This window comes from Balaenoptera physalus (assembly GCF_965194825.1).
Source record: "Balaenoptera physalus genome assembly, chromosome: 1".
Taxonomy (NCBI): domain Eukaryota; kingdom Metazoa; phylum Chordata; class Mammalia; order Artiodactyla; family Balaenopteridae; genus Balaenoptera; species Balaenoptera physalus.
Window position 1 is genome coordinate 20,620,641 of NC_138882.1, and position 24,742 is coordinate 20,645,382.

Consider the following 24,742-nt stretch of genomic DNA (forward strand, 5'->3'; position numbering starts at 1 on the left):
GATGCTTTACCTTACATAGTCCCCATTAGCCTTCTATCATTTCCTAAGCAAATAACTTTTCTAAGAAAAGACAATATGTTTGCTGGGCAAGCACAGCTTTAAGACAAAAATCTCCTAGTCCTCTCCTTCCAGCTAGATCAACATTCCATTCTTGTTGTAGTTGATTGCATTAATGACCCCAATTCTTTATCCTTTTCCTACTCACACCCTTTGTTATGTGACTTTGCAACTCCTCTCATCAAGAGGTGGAGTCTCTTTCCTGACTCGGTGATTCTGAGTTTAGCTATGAGACTTGCTTTAGTAGTTTTGGTGCAGGCAGAGAATTAAAACATGCCTGTAAGCTTATGCTAATACTCTTGTTCTTCTAGTGTCATAAGAAAATGTCTAGACTAACTTACCACTGATGAATCATAAGGAGCAGAGTCTAGTCACTTCACCCTAGGAAGGGATGCCTGCATATAGGAATTCAGGAAGGAAGGCAGAAGAAAGAGGGAAGGAAAGAGGGAGGGAAGGAAGGAAGGGAGAGAAGAACAAATATATTAGGAATGAAGAAAAGATATCAAGAAGAAAGGAAGGAAGAAAGGTAGAATTAACAGAATTCTATTAGTGAGAGCTAAGTACTATTAATATTTTGAAAAACATCCTTCCCAATATCTTTTACATGTATAGGTATGTTTGTATGTAGGATGTAAATCAGAAGTTCAGCAAAATGCTTTGCTTATTGGTAAGTATGCCATAAGCATCTTTCTTAACCAACAAATATAGATTACATTACCATTTTTAATAGCTGCAAAATAGTCTAATGTAATTATTACCATAATATATTCAACCAGTTCTTTATTTTGGTGGGTTGAAAAATGGCCATGCTTTCTACCTCTCCTTGTATCTGTGCTCCTTTACAATGTGGTTTTGCTGCTCCTGCCATGAAGAAGTGGAGTCTATTTCTCTATCATTTGAATCTGGGAAGTCCTTGTGACTTGCTTTGGCTGAAAGAGTAAAATACAAATTATATTATGCAAGATCTGGTCCTAGGCTTCAAGGGACCTTGCATGCTTCTATTTATTCTCCTGGAATCCTGCCAAACTGCTATGTGAACAAGCCCAGCTGACAACTAATCATAGACATATGAGTGAGGCCAGGCAAAGAGAAGAACCATCCAGCTAAACTCTGCCCAACTTGCCAACCCACAACTCATTAGCTGAAGAAATGGTTATTGTTGAAGTCACTAAGTTTTGGGGTGCCTTTTTTATAGCAAATTGATAATTGATGACCTTATTGATGAACATTTAGATCGTTTCTAGTTTTTCTTTATTATAGGCAATGCTTTGATGAAAAAATATTTGCATAGATCTTCACATACTTGTCAGATTATTTCCTTAGTATAATTGCCTGGGAGTGAGATTGCTGGGTCAGAGGGAATGCTCATTTTAGGTTATAACATATATAGCTAAATTTCTCCCTGGAAAGTAGTATTAATTTATGTTTTAATCAATCATATAGAGCAGTATTCAACATGGTTGGGGTGGAGGCAGGGACTCTTTTAGATCGGGTGTTTCAGGAAGTCTTCTGGGGAGGTGACATTTGAGCAGAGACCTGGGGAGGGAGGCAATGAGCCATGGTTGGGGAACGAGTGGTCCAGGCTAGAAAAAAGCAATTACAAAGACACTAAGCGTGGGGGGTGTCTGAGGTGTTGGCAAGTGTGGCTGCAACTGAGCAAAGGAGGCCCAGTAGTTAGACTGCAGATACGCAGGGCCCAGTTCATGTAGCACCTCCTAGGCTGCAATGAGCATTTTGCATTTTATTCTGAGTTTGATGGTATGTCACTGGAAGATTCTGTGCAGGGGTATGGCATCATCACCATTAACATCAGCAGCAGCAGTAACATCTTCCTCATCACTAATACTTAATAAGTGTTTGCTATATGCCAGATGTTGTTCTAAGCGTTGTCCATATATTAATTCACTTAATCCTTTCAGTGCAAGAACTAGATACTATTGGTATCAACTCGATTTTACAAATAACATAACAAACACGAAAAGATTAGATGAATTGCTCAAGTTCACAAAATGAGTTGGAGGCAGAACTAAGATTCAAACCCAGGTAGTCAGGCTCCAGATCCTGGAATTATGTGATTTATGTTTTAAAATGATGCTCCTTGTAAGAAGAATTGCCTATAGAAGGGCAAGCATAGAAGGCCACTTCAGAAGCTATTACAGGATTTTAGAGGGGAGAGTTGTTGGACTTGGTAGCTGTCAAAGTGGTGAGAAGTGGCACATACATGGATTTGCTGGTAGATTCTCAACGATCCTATAATTATTTAAAAAATCACAGCTGTCTGATTGACAAAAATGATGTCTCTTTGGCATTTTATTTGCATTTCTTTAATTAATAGTGAAGTTTAATATTTTTCTTAATTAAATTGGATATTTGTATTTCCATTGTTAATTGTATATACATATTCTTCATACATTTTCTATTGGGGTCATCCTTTTATTTATTTCTGAGAACTCTTTGTATATTAGCTATACTAACTTAAATGCATGAATTCATTTATATAACATAATTTGCTAAAATAAAAATATAATATTCTTATGTATTTCCCAGTTTGTTGTCTTTGGTATTTTGACTTTGCTAATTTCTTTTTTGCACAACATTTCATCTTATTTTTAAGCAGCAAAATTTCATTATATTTTATGGTTTCTGAATTTTCTGTTATACTTGGAACAGCTCTCTCCATCACAAAACTATAAAAGTATTCACCTGTATTTTCCTAGTGATTTTATGTTTGCATTTCTTTTTACTTAAATACTTGATTCATTTAAAATTTATATTGGAATCATGAGTGAGTTGGGATGCAGCTTAATTTATTTTATAAATTACTGACAGATTTTTCCAACTATATTATAAGCATATGCCATCTTTTTTGCACTGATTTGAAATCCCATCTTTGATATACACTAAGTTTACATATATGTTGGTACTACTTTTATACTCCATTCCTGCCTGAAAATTAGACTGTTTTAGTGATAGTGATTTTATAGTTAATTTTAATATCTGTTAGGATAAGTACCCCTCCCCCCATTAATCCTTCTTTTCAGAATTTTCCTAGCTATTTCTGCTTGTTCATTCTTTCAGCTACATTTTAGAATTATTTTTCAAGTTAAAAACATTTTGTTGAGATTTTGATCGGGGTTGTAGAATTCCATAATTTTTTTGTAGATCAGTTTAGGGAGAATTGACATCTTTAAAGGTTAAATTGCAGCTGCAACTGAAAGATATTATTATTCTACTAATAATACAGTATTATTGTTATTGTAGCTACTAATATGTTGCATTTGGGGGAATTTCCTTATTATCATCTTGTCTTCTCTTCACCCCAACCTTTTTACCCACCTCTCCCCCTCAACAGAAATTTAAAATAGGGACTTTTCAGTACTTTCTCTTGAACTTAAGCATTCTTCTTTTATTTGCTCTGCTTTATCTGCTCCCCAGAGCTGGGGAATCATTATTAATAAACTCCAAATCTTAGTTCCCAGAAGGGGAATGTGTGTAAAAAAGCAGATTGGCCCTCAACATCTGTAACTTTCCAGCCTATTGTATGACTATGCTATGAGCAAGCCACTGGGCATTTTTTTCCAATCTGAGACTTATTTCACGTTAGCGCACTTATGTTTTACAGCACCGTTTCCAAGTTTATGGCTTTCTTGTTTGAGCCGCTTGTTCCAATCGCATCTAATATTTCATCAAATATGGTAAAGAAACCATGAGAATGAATTGATGCTCCTTATGAACCGTCTGAAGCAGACACCGCCAGATTGCTGTAAAATGGTTTTCCTTTTTAGCCCTTCTGAATTGTAATATGTTTCTGAGGCCAAATTCTTCAGGGAAACATTATGACTATTTAAGGTCTCCAAACTTTATGCTTCAGTACAAAAGGCCTAAGGGTGAGGATTTTTAATGGATGAAGTGGAGAAATTTGCACTTCCTTAAGCAAACATATAGCATTTCCTACCATGTGTCAGAAATGAAAACAAAAAATACAAACTAATTTGTCATGAAATTTTCCCTTTTATAATTCCCTCTTTGGTGCTTTTTCAACCTAACAAGTCATATTTTCTCTTCTTTCGTGTCAGGTTTATAGCTTTGCTGGTCACAGTTTCAATAACCATGATGGACGATCTTCTGTTCTATATATCATGTACAAGTATTCAGCTTAAAAGTATCTTTGTGTTCACAGCTTGCTTTCTGTCACCTCCCCAATCTCTCCTCCCCACTGCATATGCACACGGCGTTATATTATATGCGCAGAGAGCTTTGGGGAAAGCTCATATTTAGGAACATTAAGTAAGCAGAGGATAGCTGCTTATTTGGGCTGAGCCTGACCTCACTATGAAATGAGGCAAATTGTCATATTTATGACTCAGGGTAAGTCAATAATATATTGGCGTTCACATGTGGAAACACATTTATTCCCCAACATAGGGCCTCACTTTGTTTTTCTCCCAAGTAGTGGTTTTCACCTAAGTATGAGTCTTTTTGTTTTGGGCCCCTTTTCTTTCTCTTCCCCCTTTCTCTTCCTTCTTTTCCTCTTGCTTCTTCATCCCTCCCTCCCTTCCTTCCTTCCTTCCTCCCTTCCTTTTTTCATGCTTTCTTCCCCTTCTTTTCTTTCTGAACCCCGAGTAAACTTGGTGGGATTTATAGCATTTATGTAAAGCATAAAAAAGCCTTCTCTTCAGATAACTAAAATTACTATTCCCTTTACCCTCTTATTTCCACCCTCTGTTTGCTAGATCCAGGCTTACACACACATACACACACACACACACAAGTCATACACTTAAAAATATTACATGGCTGGATAAATGCTATTCACAACTATTGCCTGGAAATCTGATTCTTGGGTCTTTTGGAATCTGAGTCAGTATCATTTGTTTTTCTTGCTATACTGCATCTCTGTAAATTACAGCAGGAGAAAGGAAGGTCGTGTGGTTTCTGATTTACTGTAGAGAATATTGAGAAGGAAAAAAAAAAATCAGAGTAGTCACTGATAATCAAAAAACATAGAAAAACCTCATTGTGAAAGTCTTTATTATTTCTAAATTTGGTCAGCTGTACCTTCCTAGTCCCCCAACTACAAGGCCCCCATTATCCTTAAACCTATTTTTATAACAACTCCATTTTGCGAGTGGGATTTAGGTTGGGAAGGCATATAGAAAATCTCTACATTCCTTCCCCTCTCCCCAACGTGTTCTGGAAATTAGGTTTCTCTTCCTAGTTTTTCTAGTTTGTGAAGATTTGTGGGGGTTTCAGGCAACTCTTTCCACCTCATCTTCCTCCTCCTCCTTGTATCTGGAGCCCAGTTTGGATCCCACAGGCTGTTTTGCGGCTGACCACCCTCTTCCCCCCAAAACAGTGATGCATAGATGGTCCATGTACTCTTTTAGGAGAAAGAGTCTTGCTCTGGGAAAGGTCTCAGAAATGCTGGGATGGTCTTTGCTACCTGCTGTCATTATTGATTTTCCTCACCAAGGGGACAGCAGTCACAAGACGTTAGAATGGCCATCCAGACTCCGAGCAGTCTAAGTGTTGATGCTGAGTGTTGTAAACACGTTAAACCACCATTGAAATCAACAGTGACTTCTTTACTTTGCTCTGTGCAATTCTAAGTAATTGGTTGGGATGAATTTTCCACTTTTTACCCCTTAGATTCAGGAGGATTAAATTATTATTATTATTTTTGTTTAGATTTTTTTTTTATATGGACCATTTTAAAAGATTTTATTGAATTTGTTACAATATTACTTCTTTTTTTTGCGTTTTGGTTTTTTGCTCGCGAAGCATGTGGAATCTTAATTTCCCGAGTAGGGATCGAACCCGCAGCCCCTGCACTGGAAGGCAAAGTTTTAACCACTGGACCACCAGGGAAGTCCCCAGAGGGATTAAATTTTTAAAGCATAGAACTGGGCACCAGGAGATAGGTTAAAAGAAACAATCATCTGTTTTGCTGCCTTTCTGGTCCCTGGGAGATGTCATTTTCCCGCAGCTTCTGTTTCCCAATCTGTGATTTGAAAGGACTGATTCTCTCTGAGGTCACTTTCTCATTTGATGCCCTGTTTGTTGTTGCTTCTGTTGTTTAAGAAGGGAATTGGGTAGGATTTTCTTACTACCACATTTTCAACTTATCCTCTGACTGAGGCAAAGAATAGAAGTGTGTTTTTTTTTCCCCCCTCGATCTATGTGGGGAGAATGATACTCGTGAGCGATCTACTTCCCATAAATGTTGGAAAGATGAGGGACTAAGGCTGTCTCCACAGAGCATAAAACAAAGGAAGATTTGGCAGGTCTCCAGCTCATTTGATTTGAGTTAAACAGGGATGAAATTTTTATGTCTTATTTTTGGCTTGACACTAGTCACAGAGTTTTTGGGAAAGTTGATTATAGTGCAATTACTGATCATTTTAAAAACAACCTATTGTGTTGTATCATGTACCTTAAGAAGCAGGTGTCATTCTCAAGAATTCCCGTTGTGTGACTAATTTCTACTTATAAAACGATGTCGCATGTGGGTAAAGATATTTGACCATGAAGTATGCATTTATTAGTGCTTGGGTTAATTTTATTGAAATGGATAATCAGGCTGCAGAAGCTGGGCTCAAGCTTAGTTCAGGGACTTGATTTATCTGTTTGCTCCCATACTGAAAATTCACATTCCCTGGCTGTAGAATCTAGATTTATACTCAAACAGGACTACACTAAGTGATCCCTGATGGCAAGAATCATATTTTAGTCTTTGTGTCAGTAACACAGTGTCTGAATGTAGTAGGTGCTTCATAAATATATTTTGAAAAAAATGTATAATTAAATAGCTGATCAATTCTTTTTACCACCTTTTTATTGTGGTAAAATATACATAACTGAAAATGTACCATTTTACCCATTTTAAGTGTACAGTTCAACGGCATTAAGTACATTCACATTGTTGTGCAACCATCACCACCATCCATTTCCAGAATTTTTTCATCTTCCCAAATTGAAACTTTATACCCATTAAGCAATAAGTCCCCATTGCTCCCTCTCGCTTCCCACACCCAGGCCCTGGCAACCACCATTCGACTTTCTGTCTTTACAAATTTGGCTACTCTAGGTACCTCATGTAATGGAATCATACAGTATTTGTCCTGTTGAGTCTGGTTTATTTCACTTAACATGTCTTCAAAATTCACCCACATTGTAGCGTGTCTCAGAATTTCCTTTCTTTTTAAGACTGAATGATGTTCGATTGTATGTACAGACCACATCGTATTTATTCATTCATCCATCGATGAACGTTTGGATGTCTTTGGTTTTTTTTTTTTAGATTCTATTTTATTTATTTATTTATTTATTTTAACATCTTTATTGGAGTATAATTGCTTTACAATGGTGTGTTAGTTTCTGCTGTATGACAAAGTGAATCAGCTATACATATACATATATCCCCATATCTCCTCCCTTTTGCGTCTCCCTCCCACCCTCCCTATCCCACCCCTCTAGGTGGTCACAAAGCACAGAGCTGATCTCCTTGTGCTATGCAGCTGCTTCCCACTAGCTATCTAGTTTACATTTGGTAGTGTATATACGTCCATGCCACTCTCTCACTTCGTCCCAGCTTACCCTTCCCCTGTTTGGATTGATTCCACCTTTTGGCTATTGTGAATAATGCTGCTATGAACATGGCATATGATACAAATTTTTACCATTTTTAAAAGAAATAAAACATTGCTCAGAAAGAATCCATATTATAGGAATCCTTTAAGTCTATTAATGTAACTGAAATTCTTAGGCCATTTTCTGGTCAGTTTGTTTTGTGCTGGGAAGTTCACCCACCAGACAGTGAACCCTATCAGGGTAACATCTTTGTTGTGTCAACCTTTATATCCCCAGCATCTGACATAGGGCCTGGCCAGAGATGGCTGAGTAGTGTTGTTGAATGGCTTGACTAGAGTTAATGATCAGATTTGTACTTTCAGCCCCTGAGAGAAAAAAGAAATTAAAGCTTGCATGCTGAGTGTATTTATTGTCAACTAATTTCTAACTATGTTTTCTTCCTTTCCCACTAAATTGGATATTTTCTCAGCATAGGGACCAGTTTGAAATTAGTGAACTGCAAATTTTTACTTACTTTTTTATAAGAATGTTGAAAAGCAATGCCTTTTGTTCATTTTTATATTGACACCTAATAAGTTAAGCAATATTAAGAAAATTTCTTGTGTATTGACAATTAATATAAAATTGTTACATCACTATTTAAAATATATCCAACAGTATTTTATATACAATAGTAATTTGATCCTACCATCATCTACTTAAATATACATAAATAAGCCCTATTATAACAGTTGGAAATTTTATACTGTTTCTTTTTTTGCCTTGAATTTATATTTTCATTCCACTTCCCTCAGAATTTTGAGTTAATTTAATAGTTGTTTCATGGTTGAAAGTCATTTATGGAGTACTCTATCATTCTTATTAGCAACACTATACATTTTAAATGTTTAATTTTAATTTTTAATTTAAATTTTCAGTGCTCATAAGGCTCCATGTTGGAAACAATTTCTGCTGGGTTGAATCATCCTCATTCAATCATCACAATCATTATTAGTGCATAGTCAATCAAAAAACCACGATTATATCACAATTTTATAATTATTTATAATCTTACAATTTATGATTATTGTTCATACAGTAATACAAAATTTTATGGGTGGTAATTTTTTTAATGATAAGAGATTTAAATTTTTCTATTTCTTCTCTTTATTGCCAGATAAATGAAATTCAGAATCAATACTACTTCTATTTTTTATTTTAACAGATGTAGCATTGAGATATTTTGTTCACATAATAAATTAGATGGGAATGAACACATTTTGATTTAAGTGCTAAAAGTCAAGTAAGAGATCTGTCATCAAAAATTATTTTTAATAGTTAATCAGATGGCAATTCAGTTAGGTGCTCCTTCATTTTCTTAGTTTTTTTGAAGTATAACTTCTTACAAGAAATGTTTTAATAAGACTACTGATTATACCTGTTGCTCTTTCACTTAGAGAAACCTGTTTAACCTAATATATTTAGAAGCTATTGAAGAAATAAACATAATGTGAATTTAAATATACTTCTTTATTTTTAAGTAAGATTGTTTTGTCTTATCACAAGTTTAAATGTATTTTTGTCAAGACCTTTGAACGACATGTCTACTTTTATTAATCTGTGAAAACTATCTTCCATATAACCACTTGGCAATCTTTTTAAACATTTATTTATTTATTTATTTATGGCTGTGTTGGGTCTTCGTTTCTGTGCGAGGGCTTTCTCTAGTTGCGGCAAGCGGGGGCCACTCTTCATCGCGGTGCGCGGGCCTCTCACTATCGCGGCCTCTCTTGTTGCAGAGCACAGGCTCCAGACGCGCAGGCTCAGTAATTGTGGCTCACGGGTCCAGCTGCTCTGTGGCATGTGGGATCTTCCCAGACCAGGGCTCGAACCTGTGTCCCCTGCATTGGCAGGCAGATTCTCAACCACTGCGCCACCAGGGAAGCCCTATATATATTTTTTTTTTACCAGCATTTTTTTCTTTGTTCTCACAGAATTCTCCCTTAGGTACAGTTCATAGTAGGGGGATGGAAAAGACAAGCTCATTCAATAAAAATCTTCATCCCACTTGCTATTCCACTCTAAAATATATCTAACTTCAGAACATCCCAACTAGGTTGATAATACCTCAGATCTAACGCCACACTTTGATTTTATAAACATACGCATAAGATGGGGAAATACAAGGAGGCCTCTCACTGGTTTATGGTGTCTTTGATGGGTACAGGAGCCTTCACCAACACCAGTATTTCAAGTGGTCTGTTTGACAGGGGAAGGGATGGGGGGGTTTACACCTCAGGACAATGCACCATCATAAGGTTGAGCATTAGAAGTATGTCTGTCTTTTGTCAATCAGCAGAAGGAAGAACTGACAGGAAATCTCAACTCCAGACATTTCTTCAAGCAAATACATTTTTAAAAGAACAAATATGGGAGCTGAGGATCAGAAAACGTGTTCTCTTAAAATTACCCAGGCCAGTTGCCACTTTGACAGTGTACACCTTCAGGGCTACACATATTCCAGCTTAATGACCACTGTCTTACGCTCCTCTGTGCCGTTATCACTTAGCTTAACACACACTGATATTTATGATGGCATCATAGTTGTAAATTCCTTACTTTCATGACGCGCTTTCTTTTTTTTTTTTTAATTGGGGTATAGTTGTTTTACAATGTATGATGCTATTTCTTAGGAACTGGTTAGTTCCATGGGTTACAGACTGCATAGCTCTGTATGACAGACCCCTCATTCATTCTTTTTTCTTTTTTTTTTTTCATTTGTTAATTCAGCAAATACATGAGAAATACCTACCATTTGCAAGTCATTGTAGCTCAGCTGAAGATAAAGAGCACCAAAATTGAGGAGCTCCTACTTGGGAGGAATGAGAAGGCTTATACACAAATAACCAAGGTACAAATTAGAAAGTGTTACATTGTTATGTGGGGAGTTTAGAGGAGGAAACAATTATGGCTTGAAGAATCAGGTCCCAAGAATGACAGTGTGCATATGTGTGGATAGAGGCAAAGCCATCTCGACTTTTAGAAATGCAACTTGAGGGATCTGTTGGCACAATTTTCCTATTTGAAAGACAGCACTTTATTTAACATTTGTAATTCACATGCTCATGCTTACATTTGTGAGTGTTTGTATATAATACCTGGAAAGTGAATTAACTTATTTCCTACCTATGGAGTCAATTGAATCATGCATTATTTATTTTTCTGTTGAGAATAGGCATATAGCATCATAGTCTGTCCGTTTCATATTTATTGGGGGAATGTTTTCAGTTCAATCTTTCCTCACTGGCTCGAGAACACATCTACTTTTATTTCGTGAACTCTACTTCAACCAAAAAAGTCTCTGATGCTGACTCAGCACACAAAGCTACATTTTATACCTGTCAGGCTGCATATAGATTTTTATAAGGTGAACAATGGCTGTATTTAAGTACCAATGTAGTAATCGTGAGGTCTTCTGGCAGTATCCTTTGGAAACTGAATCCATAAATTGTATTAGTATTAAATGTTTCTAATGGAAGTTGACAAATAGTTGAATGGGATAGCCTTTTCTCTGTACTTGGCAAAGAGAGAGGGAAGAAAAAGTCCCTATTACACAATGAGCAATGCATTAATGCTCAAGCCCATTCATCTCAATTTTGCACAAATATAATTTAAGACCTTTTACAACTGTTGGTGAAATTACAGTGTGCTGCAGGGAAGTTGCAAAATTTTTATGGACCTAATAAAATTGTCATTGTAATACCATTACAGGGTGCTCGGACAATATAGATATTTGTAATACTCATACTCCCATGCCAAACATGAGAAGGGAGATAATAAGTTTGATTGGAGACAAATGCTGAACAGGGCTAAAACCCAAGTTTGTTTGATAATGAAAATCTCCCTATTAGTGTTTGGTATCAAATGAAATTGGATAGGTGATTAGGCATTTTAACTGGTTGGCTTTATAATGGACTGGGTAAATATCATCAAGCACAGTCTATACAATAATTTATGGCTGAAATAATCATGCACTATCTTCAGATAAATTTCAGAATAATTTCCACTTGTGTAGTTCCTGCTTTTCCACCCAAGTGTGATTTCAGAAGTATATCCAGTGGCCTTTCTCTGCTCTCACTTTCAGCATACAGCTAAAAATCTCTTAAAGGTCTTTAGTCAGACTAAAAGCTTTTGAAAATATCTGATAAGAAATTCAACCACTTTGAAGCATGAGGTCAAAATAAACAGCCCTTCCTGTTATCAACACTTCTGGTGATGTCAGTTAGGAGAGAATAATATAAAGCCGTTCAACACTAAAATCTTGAGGGCTGAGAACAGAATTTGCAGCACGTGCCCCAAATGGAGCTGTGGCCTTTTTTATATGACCAGTGCCTATCTTGTATTCACATCTGAGATCCACAACAGGATCAAATGGATCAAACATTCAGTTTCTCCGAAGTGGGCAGTAAGATACCGCCATGTACTCTAGCTGTGAAAGACTTGATGTTTATTCTTTTCTCTTGATGGACCTCATCTGATGAAAGTAACACAAACACAAACCCTTAATACATCACTGGAGGAGTCTTTCATCTGAATCCCCAACATCCCTTCCACTCCCCAAAAGAATTAATTTGACCTAAACCTGTTAATCCCATCCCTCTTAGTAGTGATTGGTCTAGGAATGGGACCATGACCCACTGCTAGCTTGTGCTCTGTGAAGGGAAGTGTCCTGGTGCCTCCTGGGAAGACCCAGGGAGCAGTTTCTTTCTTCCTTATGTCTAGGTGTGACCCATGGAAATGCTGCAGCCATCTCGCTACAGCTGAGGAGGAGGCAACACAGACAGGAGATCGGAGCTAGGAGAGACACATGGAAGACCTGAGACAGAGCCCTGATATGTTCTACCTGGAACCTGCCTTCGCTCTCATGGGCAGGCATCTGAGCCAGGGAGGTAACTTGGCCAGGGACAAATTTGCAGAGCTATGCCGCTCGCCAGTCACATAACTTTGGGGAAATTCCTACTCTCTCTGAGGCTTGGTCTCCCCACCTATGAAACAGGGGTATTAAAAGTACCTACCTGGGCTTCCCTGGTGGCGCAGTGGTTGAGAGTCCGCCTGCCAATGCAGGGGACACGGGTTCGAGCCCTGGTCTGGGAGGATCCCACATACCGCGGAACGACTGGGCCCGTGAGCCACAATTACTGAGCCTGCGCGTCTGGAGCCTGTGCTCCGCAACAAGAGAGGCCGCGATAGTGAGAGGCCCGCGCACCGCGATGAAGAGTGGCCCCCGCTTGCCACAACTAGAGACAGCCCTCACACAGAAATGAAGACCCAACACAGCCATAAAAATAAATTAAAAAAAAAAAAAAAAAAAAAAAAAAAAGTACCTACCTTAGAAGGCTATTGTGAGTTAAGTGAAGTCATATATGTAGGGCACTCAAAAGAATGGCTGGCACACTGTGGCTTCTCAATTAAGCACTGGCTATTCTTATTATTTTGTTATGTGAAAAATAGTCTTTCTTATTGTTTAAACCACTTTGAATCAGAATTTTCTGTTATTTTAAATAGAAATAGTTGGCAATATTACATAGCATAACTGATGCATTGGTTTTGCTCCAAGGCCGTATTTTTAAGGAAGACTCCACTGATCAACCTATTTCAAATGATATCCTACATCTAGCATTGCCTACCTCCTCCCCTGACTTGTTTTCCACCAAAGGACTTACACCATCAGAGCTATAATATATTTTACTTATTTATTTGTTTATACAGTATCTCCCCCCACCCCAACCATGTGAATGTAAGCTTCCTGAGGGCAAGGATTTTTTGATTTTTTTTCACAGCTCTACTCCACAGTGTTTAGATGAGTACCTAGTAGAGAGGAGGCACTCAAGAAACTTCGTTGACTTAATAAACACTGTATCATGTGCTGCTCAGTAACACTGTTCAACAAACAGGGCAGGCAGACTTCTATACCCTTGGATCACAAAGGTGACAGACAGGCAGTGAAGACAATGCTACTTCCTCCAAATGGAAACATGAAAAATTTAGGTTGCTTCAGAAGTTATTGGGCAAAACAGCCTATTACTTTCCAGGTCATGTCTCTACTCAGAGAAATTATCAACATCTTTAAAGATGGATGGATATCGTATCAGTTTGTGGGGTCTGGTAAGCCTGAAATCCATAGGGCAAGTCAACAGTCTGGAAACTGGGGCAGGAATTGATGCTGGAGTCTTAAGCAGAATTTCTTCTCCAAGAAACCTCAGTTTTTGTTCTTAAAACCTTTAAACTGATTGAATGAGGCTCACCCACATTACTGAGGGTAATCTCCTTTACTTAAAGTCAACTGATTGGAGATGTTAACCACATTTTCAAAATACATTCACAGTAACAACTAGATTCGATTTTGATTAAACAACTCTAAGCCATTCTCTAGCCAAGTTGATACATAAAACAAAAAGCAAGTTGATACAAAAAAAAGTTGATACATCACAGATACGATAATTAGAGTACAGTACATCAATATTCTGTAGTTGATTTAACAAAGGGCTCTTTGAATACTCTTTATTGGTATTAATGATTAAATGGTACAAATAGCCTTACATTCATGTAATCTTTTGATATATAGTATATGTACATTACATCAGTTGATTCATGAGCCCAACTCAACCCGATTCTCATAATACTATAATGGCTTTTCTTATGGTAGTTTTCCAGTTAAGCTTTCAATCATGACTTAAAAATTCTGTACAAAAATATTTTGAGCCCCAGACGTCATTCATTCTCACAAGGGTTATTTGGAGCTGGCAGGTGAGTAAATGCATGAATGAGCATTTATGTAGAATGGTCTTTTTATCTTTATGAGTGTTTGGTTTTGAGATGACTTGTTTTAGAGTCTGATCGTCAATGCAAACACTCCTAAAGATAAATTATAATTGTTATTATTTTAGCTAAAATATATTGAAGTCTTACTATGTTCCAGGTAATACTAAGCACTTTACACAATGATCTCATTTAATCCTCACTGCAGTCTTAGGAGGTAGAAGCTACTGCTGCCCTCATTTTGCAGTTTAGTCCCTTGGACTACAAAACTCTTAAGATCATGAAGCATCTCTAGTCCTTCCAGTGTCCCACCTCATGTGCTCAAGTTCAGAGCTTTATTCGTGATGCGTTCTAAAGCAGGATTGACTGTTAGACTGGTTGGGTTCCTAAAAAGCCTTGCTTTTTTTTTTTTTAAATTAATTAATTGATTGATTGATTTTTGGCTGTGTTGGGTCTTTGTTTCTGTGTGAGGGCTTTCTCTAGTTGCGGCAAGCGGGGGCCACTCTTCATCGCGGTGCGTGGGCCTCTCACTGTCGCGGCCTCTCTTATTGCAGAGCACAGGCTCCAGACGCACAGGCTCAGTAGTTGTTGCTCACGGGCCTAGTTGCTCCGCAGCATGTGGGATCTTCCCAGACCAGGGCTCGAACCCGTGTCCCCTGCATTAGCAGGCAGATTCTCAACCGCTGCGCCACCAGGGAAGCCCAAGCCTTGCTTTTATAAAAAGGCCTGAGAGGACTCACTTTGGCTATCCAAGAAGTAATAAACCTGTGTCTTTTCAACCCTTTATTGTAATGCTGCCAAAACCAAAACACCTTGGGTTGGAAACCTGAATGGGGATACGCTGTGATCAAAAGTGACTCCATCTTATACTTCACAAGTTTTAAATTTAGGGTTCATTTCAATGTTCATTTCAATCTGGAAAAGCATAATTTCATTTGAAGGAAAAAGAAAACAATCACTTTAATAAAAATCTTGATGAACAAGGTTCAGAGGGCTTCTTGGACAACAAATGACTCTTACAAAACAACGATGTGGTAAGTTAAGTGTAAATGGCTCAGAAATATGCAGATTAAATTTCCCTGGAAACACTCAAGGGCTTCCAAAATTAATGGGGGAAAATACTTGGACAATGTATATTTCAGACTTTATACTTTTAATTTTTCTTTTCCTTTTCACTCTGCTGATTTAATTTTCTTCTACAAAACACTTCCTAGGGTGACTTCATTTCTTGTGGTCAGGATGCTGTCAGGACAAATTGGCATTAATTCTGGTGCATTCTGGGTGGCCTGACGTAGTTATCAGTGGTGTTCTCTCTTACAGAGTTAGCTTTTGTCTCCACTCTTTGTCTTTCAATACTGGAAAGGTATAAAAATAAAAACACAGTTCAAAGTCTGTGCCAAGCTTTTGGGCCTTGTGAAAGTCCACCATCATGACACTTGAGAGATAAATGTGTGAGGTTCTTATATGTTGAAAACCGATAAATATTCTGTGCTTTAACTCAGGAAATACAAGTATGGATATGGATGTGGTAGGAGAATACATAAATCAAGATTTGAAGAGTCTTAGGAGGGACTTTTGAAGGGTCCTCTAACCCATTCCCAAGCCTCAGACATATCTCAATATAAAACATGACAGAAACATAATTATAGTCGCATTTCCTAAATGTTGCCTTAGATAAATTTTCTTCAACATACTTTAGAAAAATATTCCTATGTTTTCTCCTCTACAGAAGTTCCCATAAAACTAATCAAATTCCATTTTATAGGAATTTAAGTTTATTTTCTTTTTTCCTATCTTTGAAGGAGGCAAATTCTGGAACACTGGATTGGTATCCATGACTTTTCTTGCCTGGGCCTTGCCTGACCTTAGTCAGTGAAGCTTGTCAGACATTTCTCTCCTTCTGAAGATAATAATGCTGACAATGCTTGTTTTGCAACTCTTCCTGCCATATCTCCAAGCAACATCCTCTCCAATCTTACTAAAGTCTATTAAATCCTTTCCATCACAGGACATTGTGTGATAGAGAAAAGCAATTTACTTTATTTAATGAGTGCCAAAGAGGTGGAAAATATGGTGGCTCCCTCCTAGAGCTTAGAGTTTAGTTGGGGTTATAGAATTCACATATATGGCTGTGTGATGGGGTTGGCAAATCCCCTCTCTAAAGGCAACTATCAAGCTGGACAAAATTGATAAAAACAGCTATTTCTGGAACTCAACCAAAAGCATGCAACAATATGATTCAGATGGCAATCCACCACAAATTAGTATATATAATCATTGCAATCTCTATCAAAATACAAGCAGTTATTTTTGTAAAAATTGACAAAATTTTCCTAAAAATTATAAGGAAATACAAAGGACCTGGATAGCCAAAATTAGTTTGGGAAATAAGAACAAACTTGAGGTATTATTTTACCTGATTTCAAAACTTACTATAACATCATAGTAAAAAACAAACAAACAAACAAACAAAAATTCAGTGTGGTATTGGTGCTAGGATACACAATAGATCAATGAAACAGATTTGAGTCCATAAATAGTCCATTTCATTAAAGGGTAATTGATTTTTAGCAAAGATGCCAAGACAATCAATTGGGAGACAAGTCTTTCCAACAAGAGTGCTAGGACAACTGTATTCCTCATGCAAAAACCTGAACTTAGAACCTTACCTTATACCATACACAAAGGTTGACAAAATGGATTATAAACCAAAATGTAAGAGCTAAAACTATACAATTTCTTGAAGAAAATATTGAGGAAAATCTTTGTGATCTTGAGTAGGCAAAAATTATTAAATATGACCCCAAAACATGGTCCATAAAAACTCACAAATTGAACTTTATCAAAATGTAAACTGTTGGGCTTCCCTGGTGGCGCAGTGGTTGAGAATCTGCCTGCTAATGCAGGGGACACGGGTTCGAGCCCTGGTCTGGGAAGATCCCACATACCGCGGAGCAACTAGGCCCGTGAGCCACAACTACTGAGCCCGTGCGTCTGGAGCCTGTGCTCCGCGAGAAGAAAGGCCGCGATAGTGAGAGGCCCACGCACCGCGATGAAGAGCGGCCCCCACTTGCCACAACTAGAGAAAGCCCTCGCACAGAAACGAAGACCCAACACAGTCAAAACTAAATAAATTAATTAATTAAAAAATAAAGGGAAATAATTAAAAAAAAAAAAAAAATGTAAACTGTTTTTTGTATTACCAAAGACACCATTAAGCTAATGGAAAGACAAGCCACACATCGGGAGAAAGCATTTGCAAGTCATATTTTTTATAAAGGCCTAGTATCTAAAATACATGAAAAACTCTTAACAACTCAATAATAAGACAAATAATCTGACATAAAAATCAGCAAAAAATCTGAATAGATATTTTACCAAAGGAGATATTCAAGTCGCTAATAATTATTCTGAGTAAAAGAGTTCTACAACATTAGTTGAAAGAGAAATGCCAATTAAAACCACAATGTTATACCTCTGTATATTGACTATAAAGAAAGATGATACCAAGAGTTAGTGAGAAAGTAGAGAAACTAGAACCATTATGCATTGTTGATGGGAATATAAAATGCACAGCCACTTTGGAAAACAGTTTGGTAGTTTCTTAAAAAGCTAAACATAAACTTATGTGACTCATCAATTTCACTGCTAGGAATCTACCGAAGAAAATATGTCCACACAAAGGTGTGTATATGAACGTTCAGAGCAAAACACGGAAACAATCCAAATGTCCATCAAGTGATGACTGTTTTTAAAAAATTCTATATCAGTATAAGGCAGTACTTACTCAGCAATAAAAAGGAAAAAAGGACTCTACTAATCATGCTACAACGTGAATGAACCTCAAAAAAATTATGCTGACTTGAAGAAGTAAGATATAAATAACTACATATTGTATGACTCCATATATATATCAACAACATCTCCAGAAAAGGCACATGTATAGAGACAGGAAGCAGGACATTAATTGCCTGGGGCTGGGGGGGGTGGTGGGTGGTGAGAATGAACTACAAATGTGCATGAGTGCACTTTTTGGAGTTTCGGAAATGTTCTAAAACTGGATTGTGGTGTTGCTTGTACAACTCTATAAATCTGCCTTAAAAAATCATTGACTTGTACACTTATAATGAATAAATTAAATTATATTCAGTAAAACTGTTAAATAAAGAAGAAAACGTCTTATTGTATATATACCATTTATCAGACACAGTACTAGGCACTGGCAATAGAGGGAGACAAGGTCAGACAAAATACCTGCCCTTATGTGGCTTACAATGAGCAAGAGTCTATAAGGATTTTGAGCAGGCTGGCCTGCTTTTGAAGTTTCAGAAAGAAAGGAACCGTGTTAAATATACTATATTCCTCCAAAGCCCCTGCTTTCATGGAACTTACATTCTATTATAGAGGATTTGGGGAAGATGAAAAATAAGGACATAAATATATAACATTTTAGGAGGTGATAAATTCTGTTAATAAAACTAAATCAAAGAAAAGAAATAAAAAATGCTGATGGGAATAGGAGGAGGGATTATTTTAAATAGGATGGTAATGGAAGGCCTCCTTGATAAAGTAACATTTGGTTAGAGACCTGGGAGAAAGTGAAAGAGAGCCATGCCTTGTCTGGGGAAAGAACATTCCATGTGGAGGGAACTGAGTCAAGGATGTGCATGGCCTCTTTGAGGACTGGCAAGGAGGATGTGGCTGGAACAGAATGAGTTGAGTGGAGAGCATAAGAGATGCAGTTTGTGGGAGGTGCGGTCAGATCATTTAGGGCCTGATACATACTGTGGGACTTTAGATTTTACTCTGAGTGAGCTTAGAAGCCATGGGAAGGTTTTGAGCAGAGAAGTGAAATGATTTAACACGTTCCAATGGTTCATTTTGGTAGCTGGTGGAGAACAGACTGTAGATTGCAAGGTTGGAAGCAAGAAGCACAGGTTGGGGAATTGCAATCATCCAGGAGAAAGATGCCAATGGATCAAATCAGGGTCATAGAAGTGTAGGTGGTAAGAAGTGGTCCTGGGATATTGGGACTCTAGAGCCAACAGGATTTGCTGGTGGATTGGATGTGGGAGAAAGAGGAGAGTCAAGGATGTCCCCAAGGTTTCTGGTTGGGGGAACTGAACTAGGATACTAAACAAATGTTCTTAGGAGGAATAATACCTTAGGTAGGATCCTACAAAATTAATTAATCGTACGAAATGAATCTCTAAGATCCTGATAGAATAGAACAGCAAGAATGGGATACCTGAGCTCTCTTTATACAATATTTAAGTCAGATTATGCATAGCTGATGACTTTAGGAGTGCTAGTCTCTGCTCCTGACACCACAAAGGATTTCCCCCAGTGTCACTCAAATTCCTGACATTTTAAAGATGGTGGTCTCCGTCATTATTCTATGGCCTCTCAAACACCTTTTCCACCAGATGGCAGCACTAAAGTTCAGAGGGCTTCAGCACAGAGCCTCCTTCCATAATGAATATAAATGAAAAGCTTTAGGCCCCCTTTTCAGACAAGTCAGACTTTTAGTCTCTTGCCTATCTCCCTTCCCCCACCGAGGGCAACCCCTTCCAATAATCAGCCTTCTAGACTATACCAGAAGCTTTTAACGTTATAATCTCTTGTCACATTACTCAGCAATCTCATCTAGGCCCAGGAAATCATTTCCTGGAGGCCTCTTTTTTATTTGTGTTCATTAGCTCTGCTAATACCTTCTCTTGGAAACCACAGTTTAATAAATTTCATAGCGCATGACCAGCGGACTTAATGAATATTAGTCACTCGAAGCAATTTTTGTTTATTCAGCTTCTCTTTCCTCTCCTCCCTTCCCTTACCCCAGACCTCATTCTGTGGAATGATAATAATACACAGAGAGCTGACTAGCCACAGCAGACTGAAAACAAGGAGTAAAAGGATCTTTCTGAGCTCACACCTGTTTTAAGATTTGTTATCCTTAAAACGAAAAGCTGTAGGGATTCACTCGGCTCCTTCCTTGTAGCTCCCAGGGGACCTTGCTATTAAACCGCAGGGAGGAGCCCAGCCTTCAGAGCACTTAAAAGTACTTATGTCAAATCCATCCCATTCTTCCGGCCTCCGTTCCTCAACCCAGCCACCATTCCCAGGGGCTAGAGCACATTACAAGGCATTCACTTCCTATGAATGGGCACAAACAGACTTTTTCACCATTTAGATATGTCTACATTTGCAGGCATATCCTGTAGCCTGCCTGAAACAGCCTTAATTTCAATTTACTGTCTCCCCACGGACCTTGCCATTCTCCCGAATGTGGAAAACTCAGTGGTCGTTTCTCCTCCCCGACCTCTCACCCCAGCCTCTCTCTGCCCTCCTCCTCTTTCAAGGAAAAATTGTGCTGGGAGGAACGTTTTGTTTAAGATGAATAGAATGAAGTTTTGATGCTTCTAACGGTGCATATGATCTTTTATTTTTAAAAAATAATGAGCCAATTGCACCAGATTATCACATTTGGAACGTGTTCAAAGTCAGTGCACAAAACCCAGTAAATGCTGTCTTGATCCCCCTGGAATACGGCTCTGCGAGAGAGCATGAAATTGTAGTCCTGAAATTTTACGTTGTCATTTCTGCTCTGCTGGGGATAACTATATTTAACCTTTTATTATGGAAATTCTCAAATGTGTACAAAAGTAGAGCTAATAGTATAATGAACCTCCATGTATCTCTGCTTTAACTTTCACAATAAACATGTGGCTACTCGTATATTATCTAATCTTCCTCCTACACATACACATCTTCTTTATTTGGAGATATAAAAACAAATCACAGATGTTATGTCTTTTTCTCTGTAAACACTTCTGTATGCATTGCTAACAAATAAGTGCATTCTATTTTTATCATAATCACCCTGTCAATATCATACCTAAAAATTAATGATAATTTCTTAAAATCATTTAATACTCAGTCCATATTTACTTTTCCCAGAGGCCCTAAATATGTCTTTTTATAGTTCAGAATCCAAGCAAGGTCCACTCATTATATTAGTTGTTTCTTTCTTAATCTCTTTTGCTCTACAACAGTAGTTCTTTGCCCTCCTCCTCCTCCTCCCCTTCCTCCTCCTCCTCCTCCCCTTCCTCCTCCTCCCCTCCTCCTCCCCCTCCTCCTCCTCCCCCTCCTCCCCTTTCTCCTCCTCCTCCCCCTCCTCCCCTTTCTCCTCCTCCTCCCCCTCCTCCTCCTCCTTCTTCTCCTCCTCCTCCTTCTCCTTCTTCTTCTTCTTCATTGTTGTCATCTCCTTCTCCTTCTCCTCCTCCCCCTCCTCCTCCTCCTCCTTCTTCTTCTTCCCCTTCTTCTTCTTCTATTTTATGCTACAGATTTGTTGGTGATATCCCTATTTTTGTTCCATAGAAATGAAGCACACTTTTGATTTGACTGATTGCTTCCCTGTGGTGTCATTTAACTTGTTCTTGTACTGTTAGGACTATTTCTTGTTGAGAAAATTTTAGCTGAGTTCTTCATTCTTTAAGTGTACAAGAAATATACAGAGGTAACTAAATGGATTAGACTGTTGGGGCGATCATCATTTTGCTTTGCTATCTGAAGCTAGACTTACTGTTAATTTATTCAGTATATATTAATTAGTTCTTAGACTGTACCAAGCACTGTGCTGGGATTTGGAAATGCAGAATGACTAAGGGGGTAGGGTGGGGAATGAAGGATGACTGAGAAAAACATGGACATTATCCTCATGAAACTTCTTAAGGGTCGTGGGTTTTAAAGCACTACTTAAACAGACACCTGTGTTGAATTTTCCTAACACCCTTGTCAAGTCTATCAGGTTATAAAGCCCTCTCAAATTTACTGAAGAATACTGAGGATACAGTGGCAGGAACTATAGCAGAAATTAGTTTTGGGTTGACCAAAAAGTTCATTCAGGTTTTTCCAGAAGATGTTATGGAAGAACCCAAATGAACTTTTTGGTCAACCCAATAATAAGAAATCAGACACCAATCCTCCTGGGCCTTTGGATTCTAACCCTTTAATAAATTAATTTTGGATCTCAAACTCCAACACAGGTGGATCAGTACTGCTAAAAGAGTTAGGCAACTTCTGAACCAAATTATTATAAGGATGTCAACTTGTATTGGCATAGGTTACAAAAGAAGTTCCTTAACAGTCCCTTGATTTTGACACTCATCTCCAAGAAACCACCAATGAGTTGAAATCAGAATTACATTGCAATGTAGTGTGCACAGACTAAACACAACTGAAATGAGAGTTGCACAAAACAAAACATATCTTTTATCTACCAGTGTGTCATAAATTCTGACATTTCAAAATGTATTTTATTTTATTTTTATTCTATTTTATTTTAAAAAAATGCTGGTAGCAACTAAGTAAATTAATTTTTTGACCCATCAGTGAGTCAGGGCCTGCTGATTGAACCGCTGACTTTGGGAATGATGCGGCTTTTGGATTAGATAGAGTCATGGACCATCTGCTTTAGTTATACAATTGAGCCATGCTCTATTGAAAGCCTAGCTTTTGTCCCTTTGAATCCACATTTGAGGAATAAATTGAGGTTTTCCAGCAGTTTTCAGAAGCTGTAAAAAGCATCACAGCCCTTCTCCTATTTATTTTTTTCTGGGTAGATGAGTCAGCAAGCAAGATGGAGGGAGACACTTGGGACAAAGTAAGATCTTTGGGAATTTCAAATGTCTTATTGATAAGGAAGAGGACTAACATTTGTTAATTGGCTCTTACATGCTGGATGTTTTTCCACTTTATCTTATGTAATTCTCATAACAATATGATAGAGTAACCTTTATAATCTACAAGTCACATATGAGAAAACTTGAGCTCCCAGAAGTTAGATAACTTGGTTGAGCTGACAGAGTTAGTAAGAGGCACAGACAGCTAGCCAACTAATAAAGACCATATCTCCTGGTGACTGGGGACCCACAGAAGCTGAAGCCAGTCTTTACTCTGAGTCCTTGTTGTGTCACTTCATTGACTCTGTCCTTTAGTGAGGAATGAATACGATAAAATGTGCAAGCACTCCATATCTAGTAGACAAAGATTATATATTACATATATATGATACATATACATATATGAGATATATTAAAATATACATATGAAGATACATATACAAAAATAAGATATACATGTATATTAAAATTTTTGTTTCTCCAGTTATCCCTTGGAAGAAGACAATGTGTCAAAGGGACTGACATTGCCTACATTTGTCTGTTAGCATGATGCATTGCCAGATTCCCTAAGTCCGTAAACACTGAGTGTGGTCAGAGCCCTGCATGGACTGGGCACTATAGCAAAACTTGACAAGCAAACCAACAAACATACGAATTCAACAGCATGTGTCAAACTCCGGTAGAGAAATTTGATATGATGAGTCATAATTTTGAGCACCTGCCCATGTCTTATCAGGACTAGATTATTATTTTTTTAAACCCAGATATTCTCTTGGCAATAGCAACATTGTTCTGAAAATATTTACTTTCTCACAAGTTTTGTAACAAGAGGCAATAATGTATGGCATTTAAGAGCAAGACCCTTAGAACCAGACTGCCTGGGTCCAAATCCTGGTTCTGCCACTTACCTGCTATGTGGTCTTGGACAAATTACTTAAACATTTTTTTCCCCAATATCCCTATTTGTAAAACAAGTTTGATGATGTTGATCATGAGGATGATGATAAAAGAGCCCACCACCTAGGCTGTCATGAGGACTAAATCCTTTAGAATGCATTAAGCACTTGGAACATTACCCCAAATGGAGGAAATACTGGCAAATATTATGTTATGAGTTAGGGAGATATTTCTTGTACCTTTGGAAGGGCCAACTTACCCAGTCTCAGTTGCATTTGGTAGCTTTCTGAAGTGAATCAAATCAGAATTGGATCTCCGCTCATTCAGTGGGACTTGGTTAGCTCTATGTGATAGATGAGCCACAGTGCTCGCATGGGACACGTTCAAAAATGAGTGGAAGACCTGTTCTTTCCTCTAGAAACTTACAATCTAATTGAAGAAAAAGTATTATCTGCAGCAGCTAGCTTTGAGACCTCACTCAAAACACTCTCCCTCCTTAAAAATAAGGGACTCTATTCTATAACACAACCAATGATGACTCACCAGAACTAAACACATCAAGTCACAAGGGCAAGATTCTCTTTCTAAGGATTATAAAGAAAATCATGAACTCCTGGAAAATTTTAAAATAAGATAGAGCCTGAAAAGTGAGGAATATTATATTATTTAGTGATATCCTCCAGATGAAAAGTATGCACAAGTTTATGGTTGAACATTCT

General features: G+C 37.8%; 2 long non-coding RNA genes across 2 annotated transcripts in view; one reads left to right on the forward strand and one right to left on the reverse strand.

The window, feature by feature from the left end:
* LOC309644610 overlaps positions 1-24,742 on the forward strand; it is a 773,586-nt gene that overhangs the window by 133,999 nt on the left and 614,845 nt on the right. The window lies entirely within an intron of this gene.
* Positions 9,300-17,561, reverse strand: LOC309663742. The gene is made up of 2 exons (XR_014265439.1): positions 13,011-17,561; positions 9,300-12,697 (listed from the first exon to the last, which is right to left on the reverse strand). It is a non-coding gene; the product is annotated as an uncharacterized lncRNA (long non-coding RNA).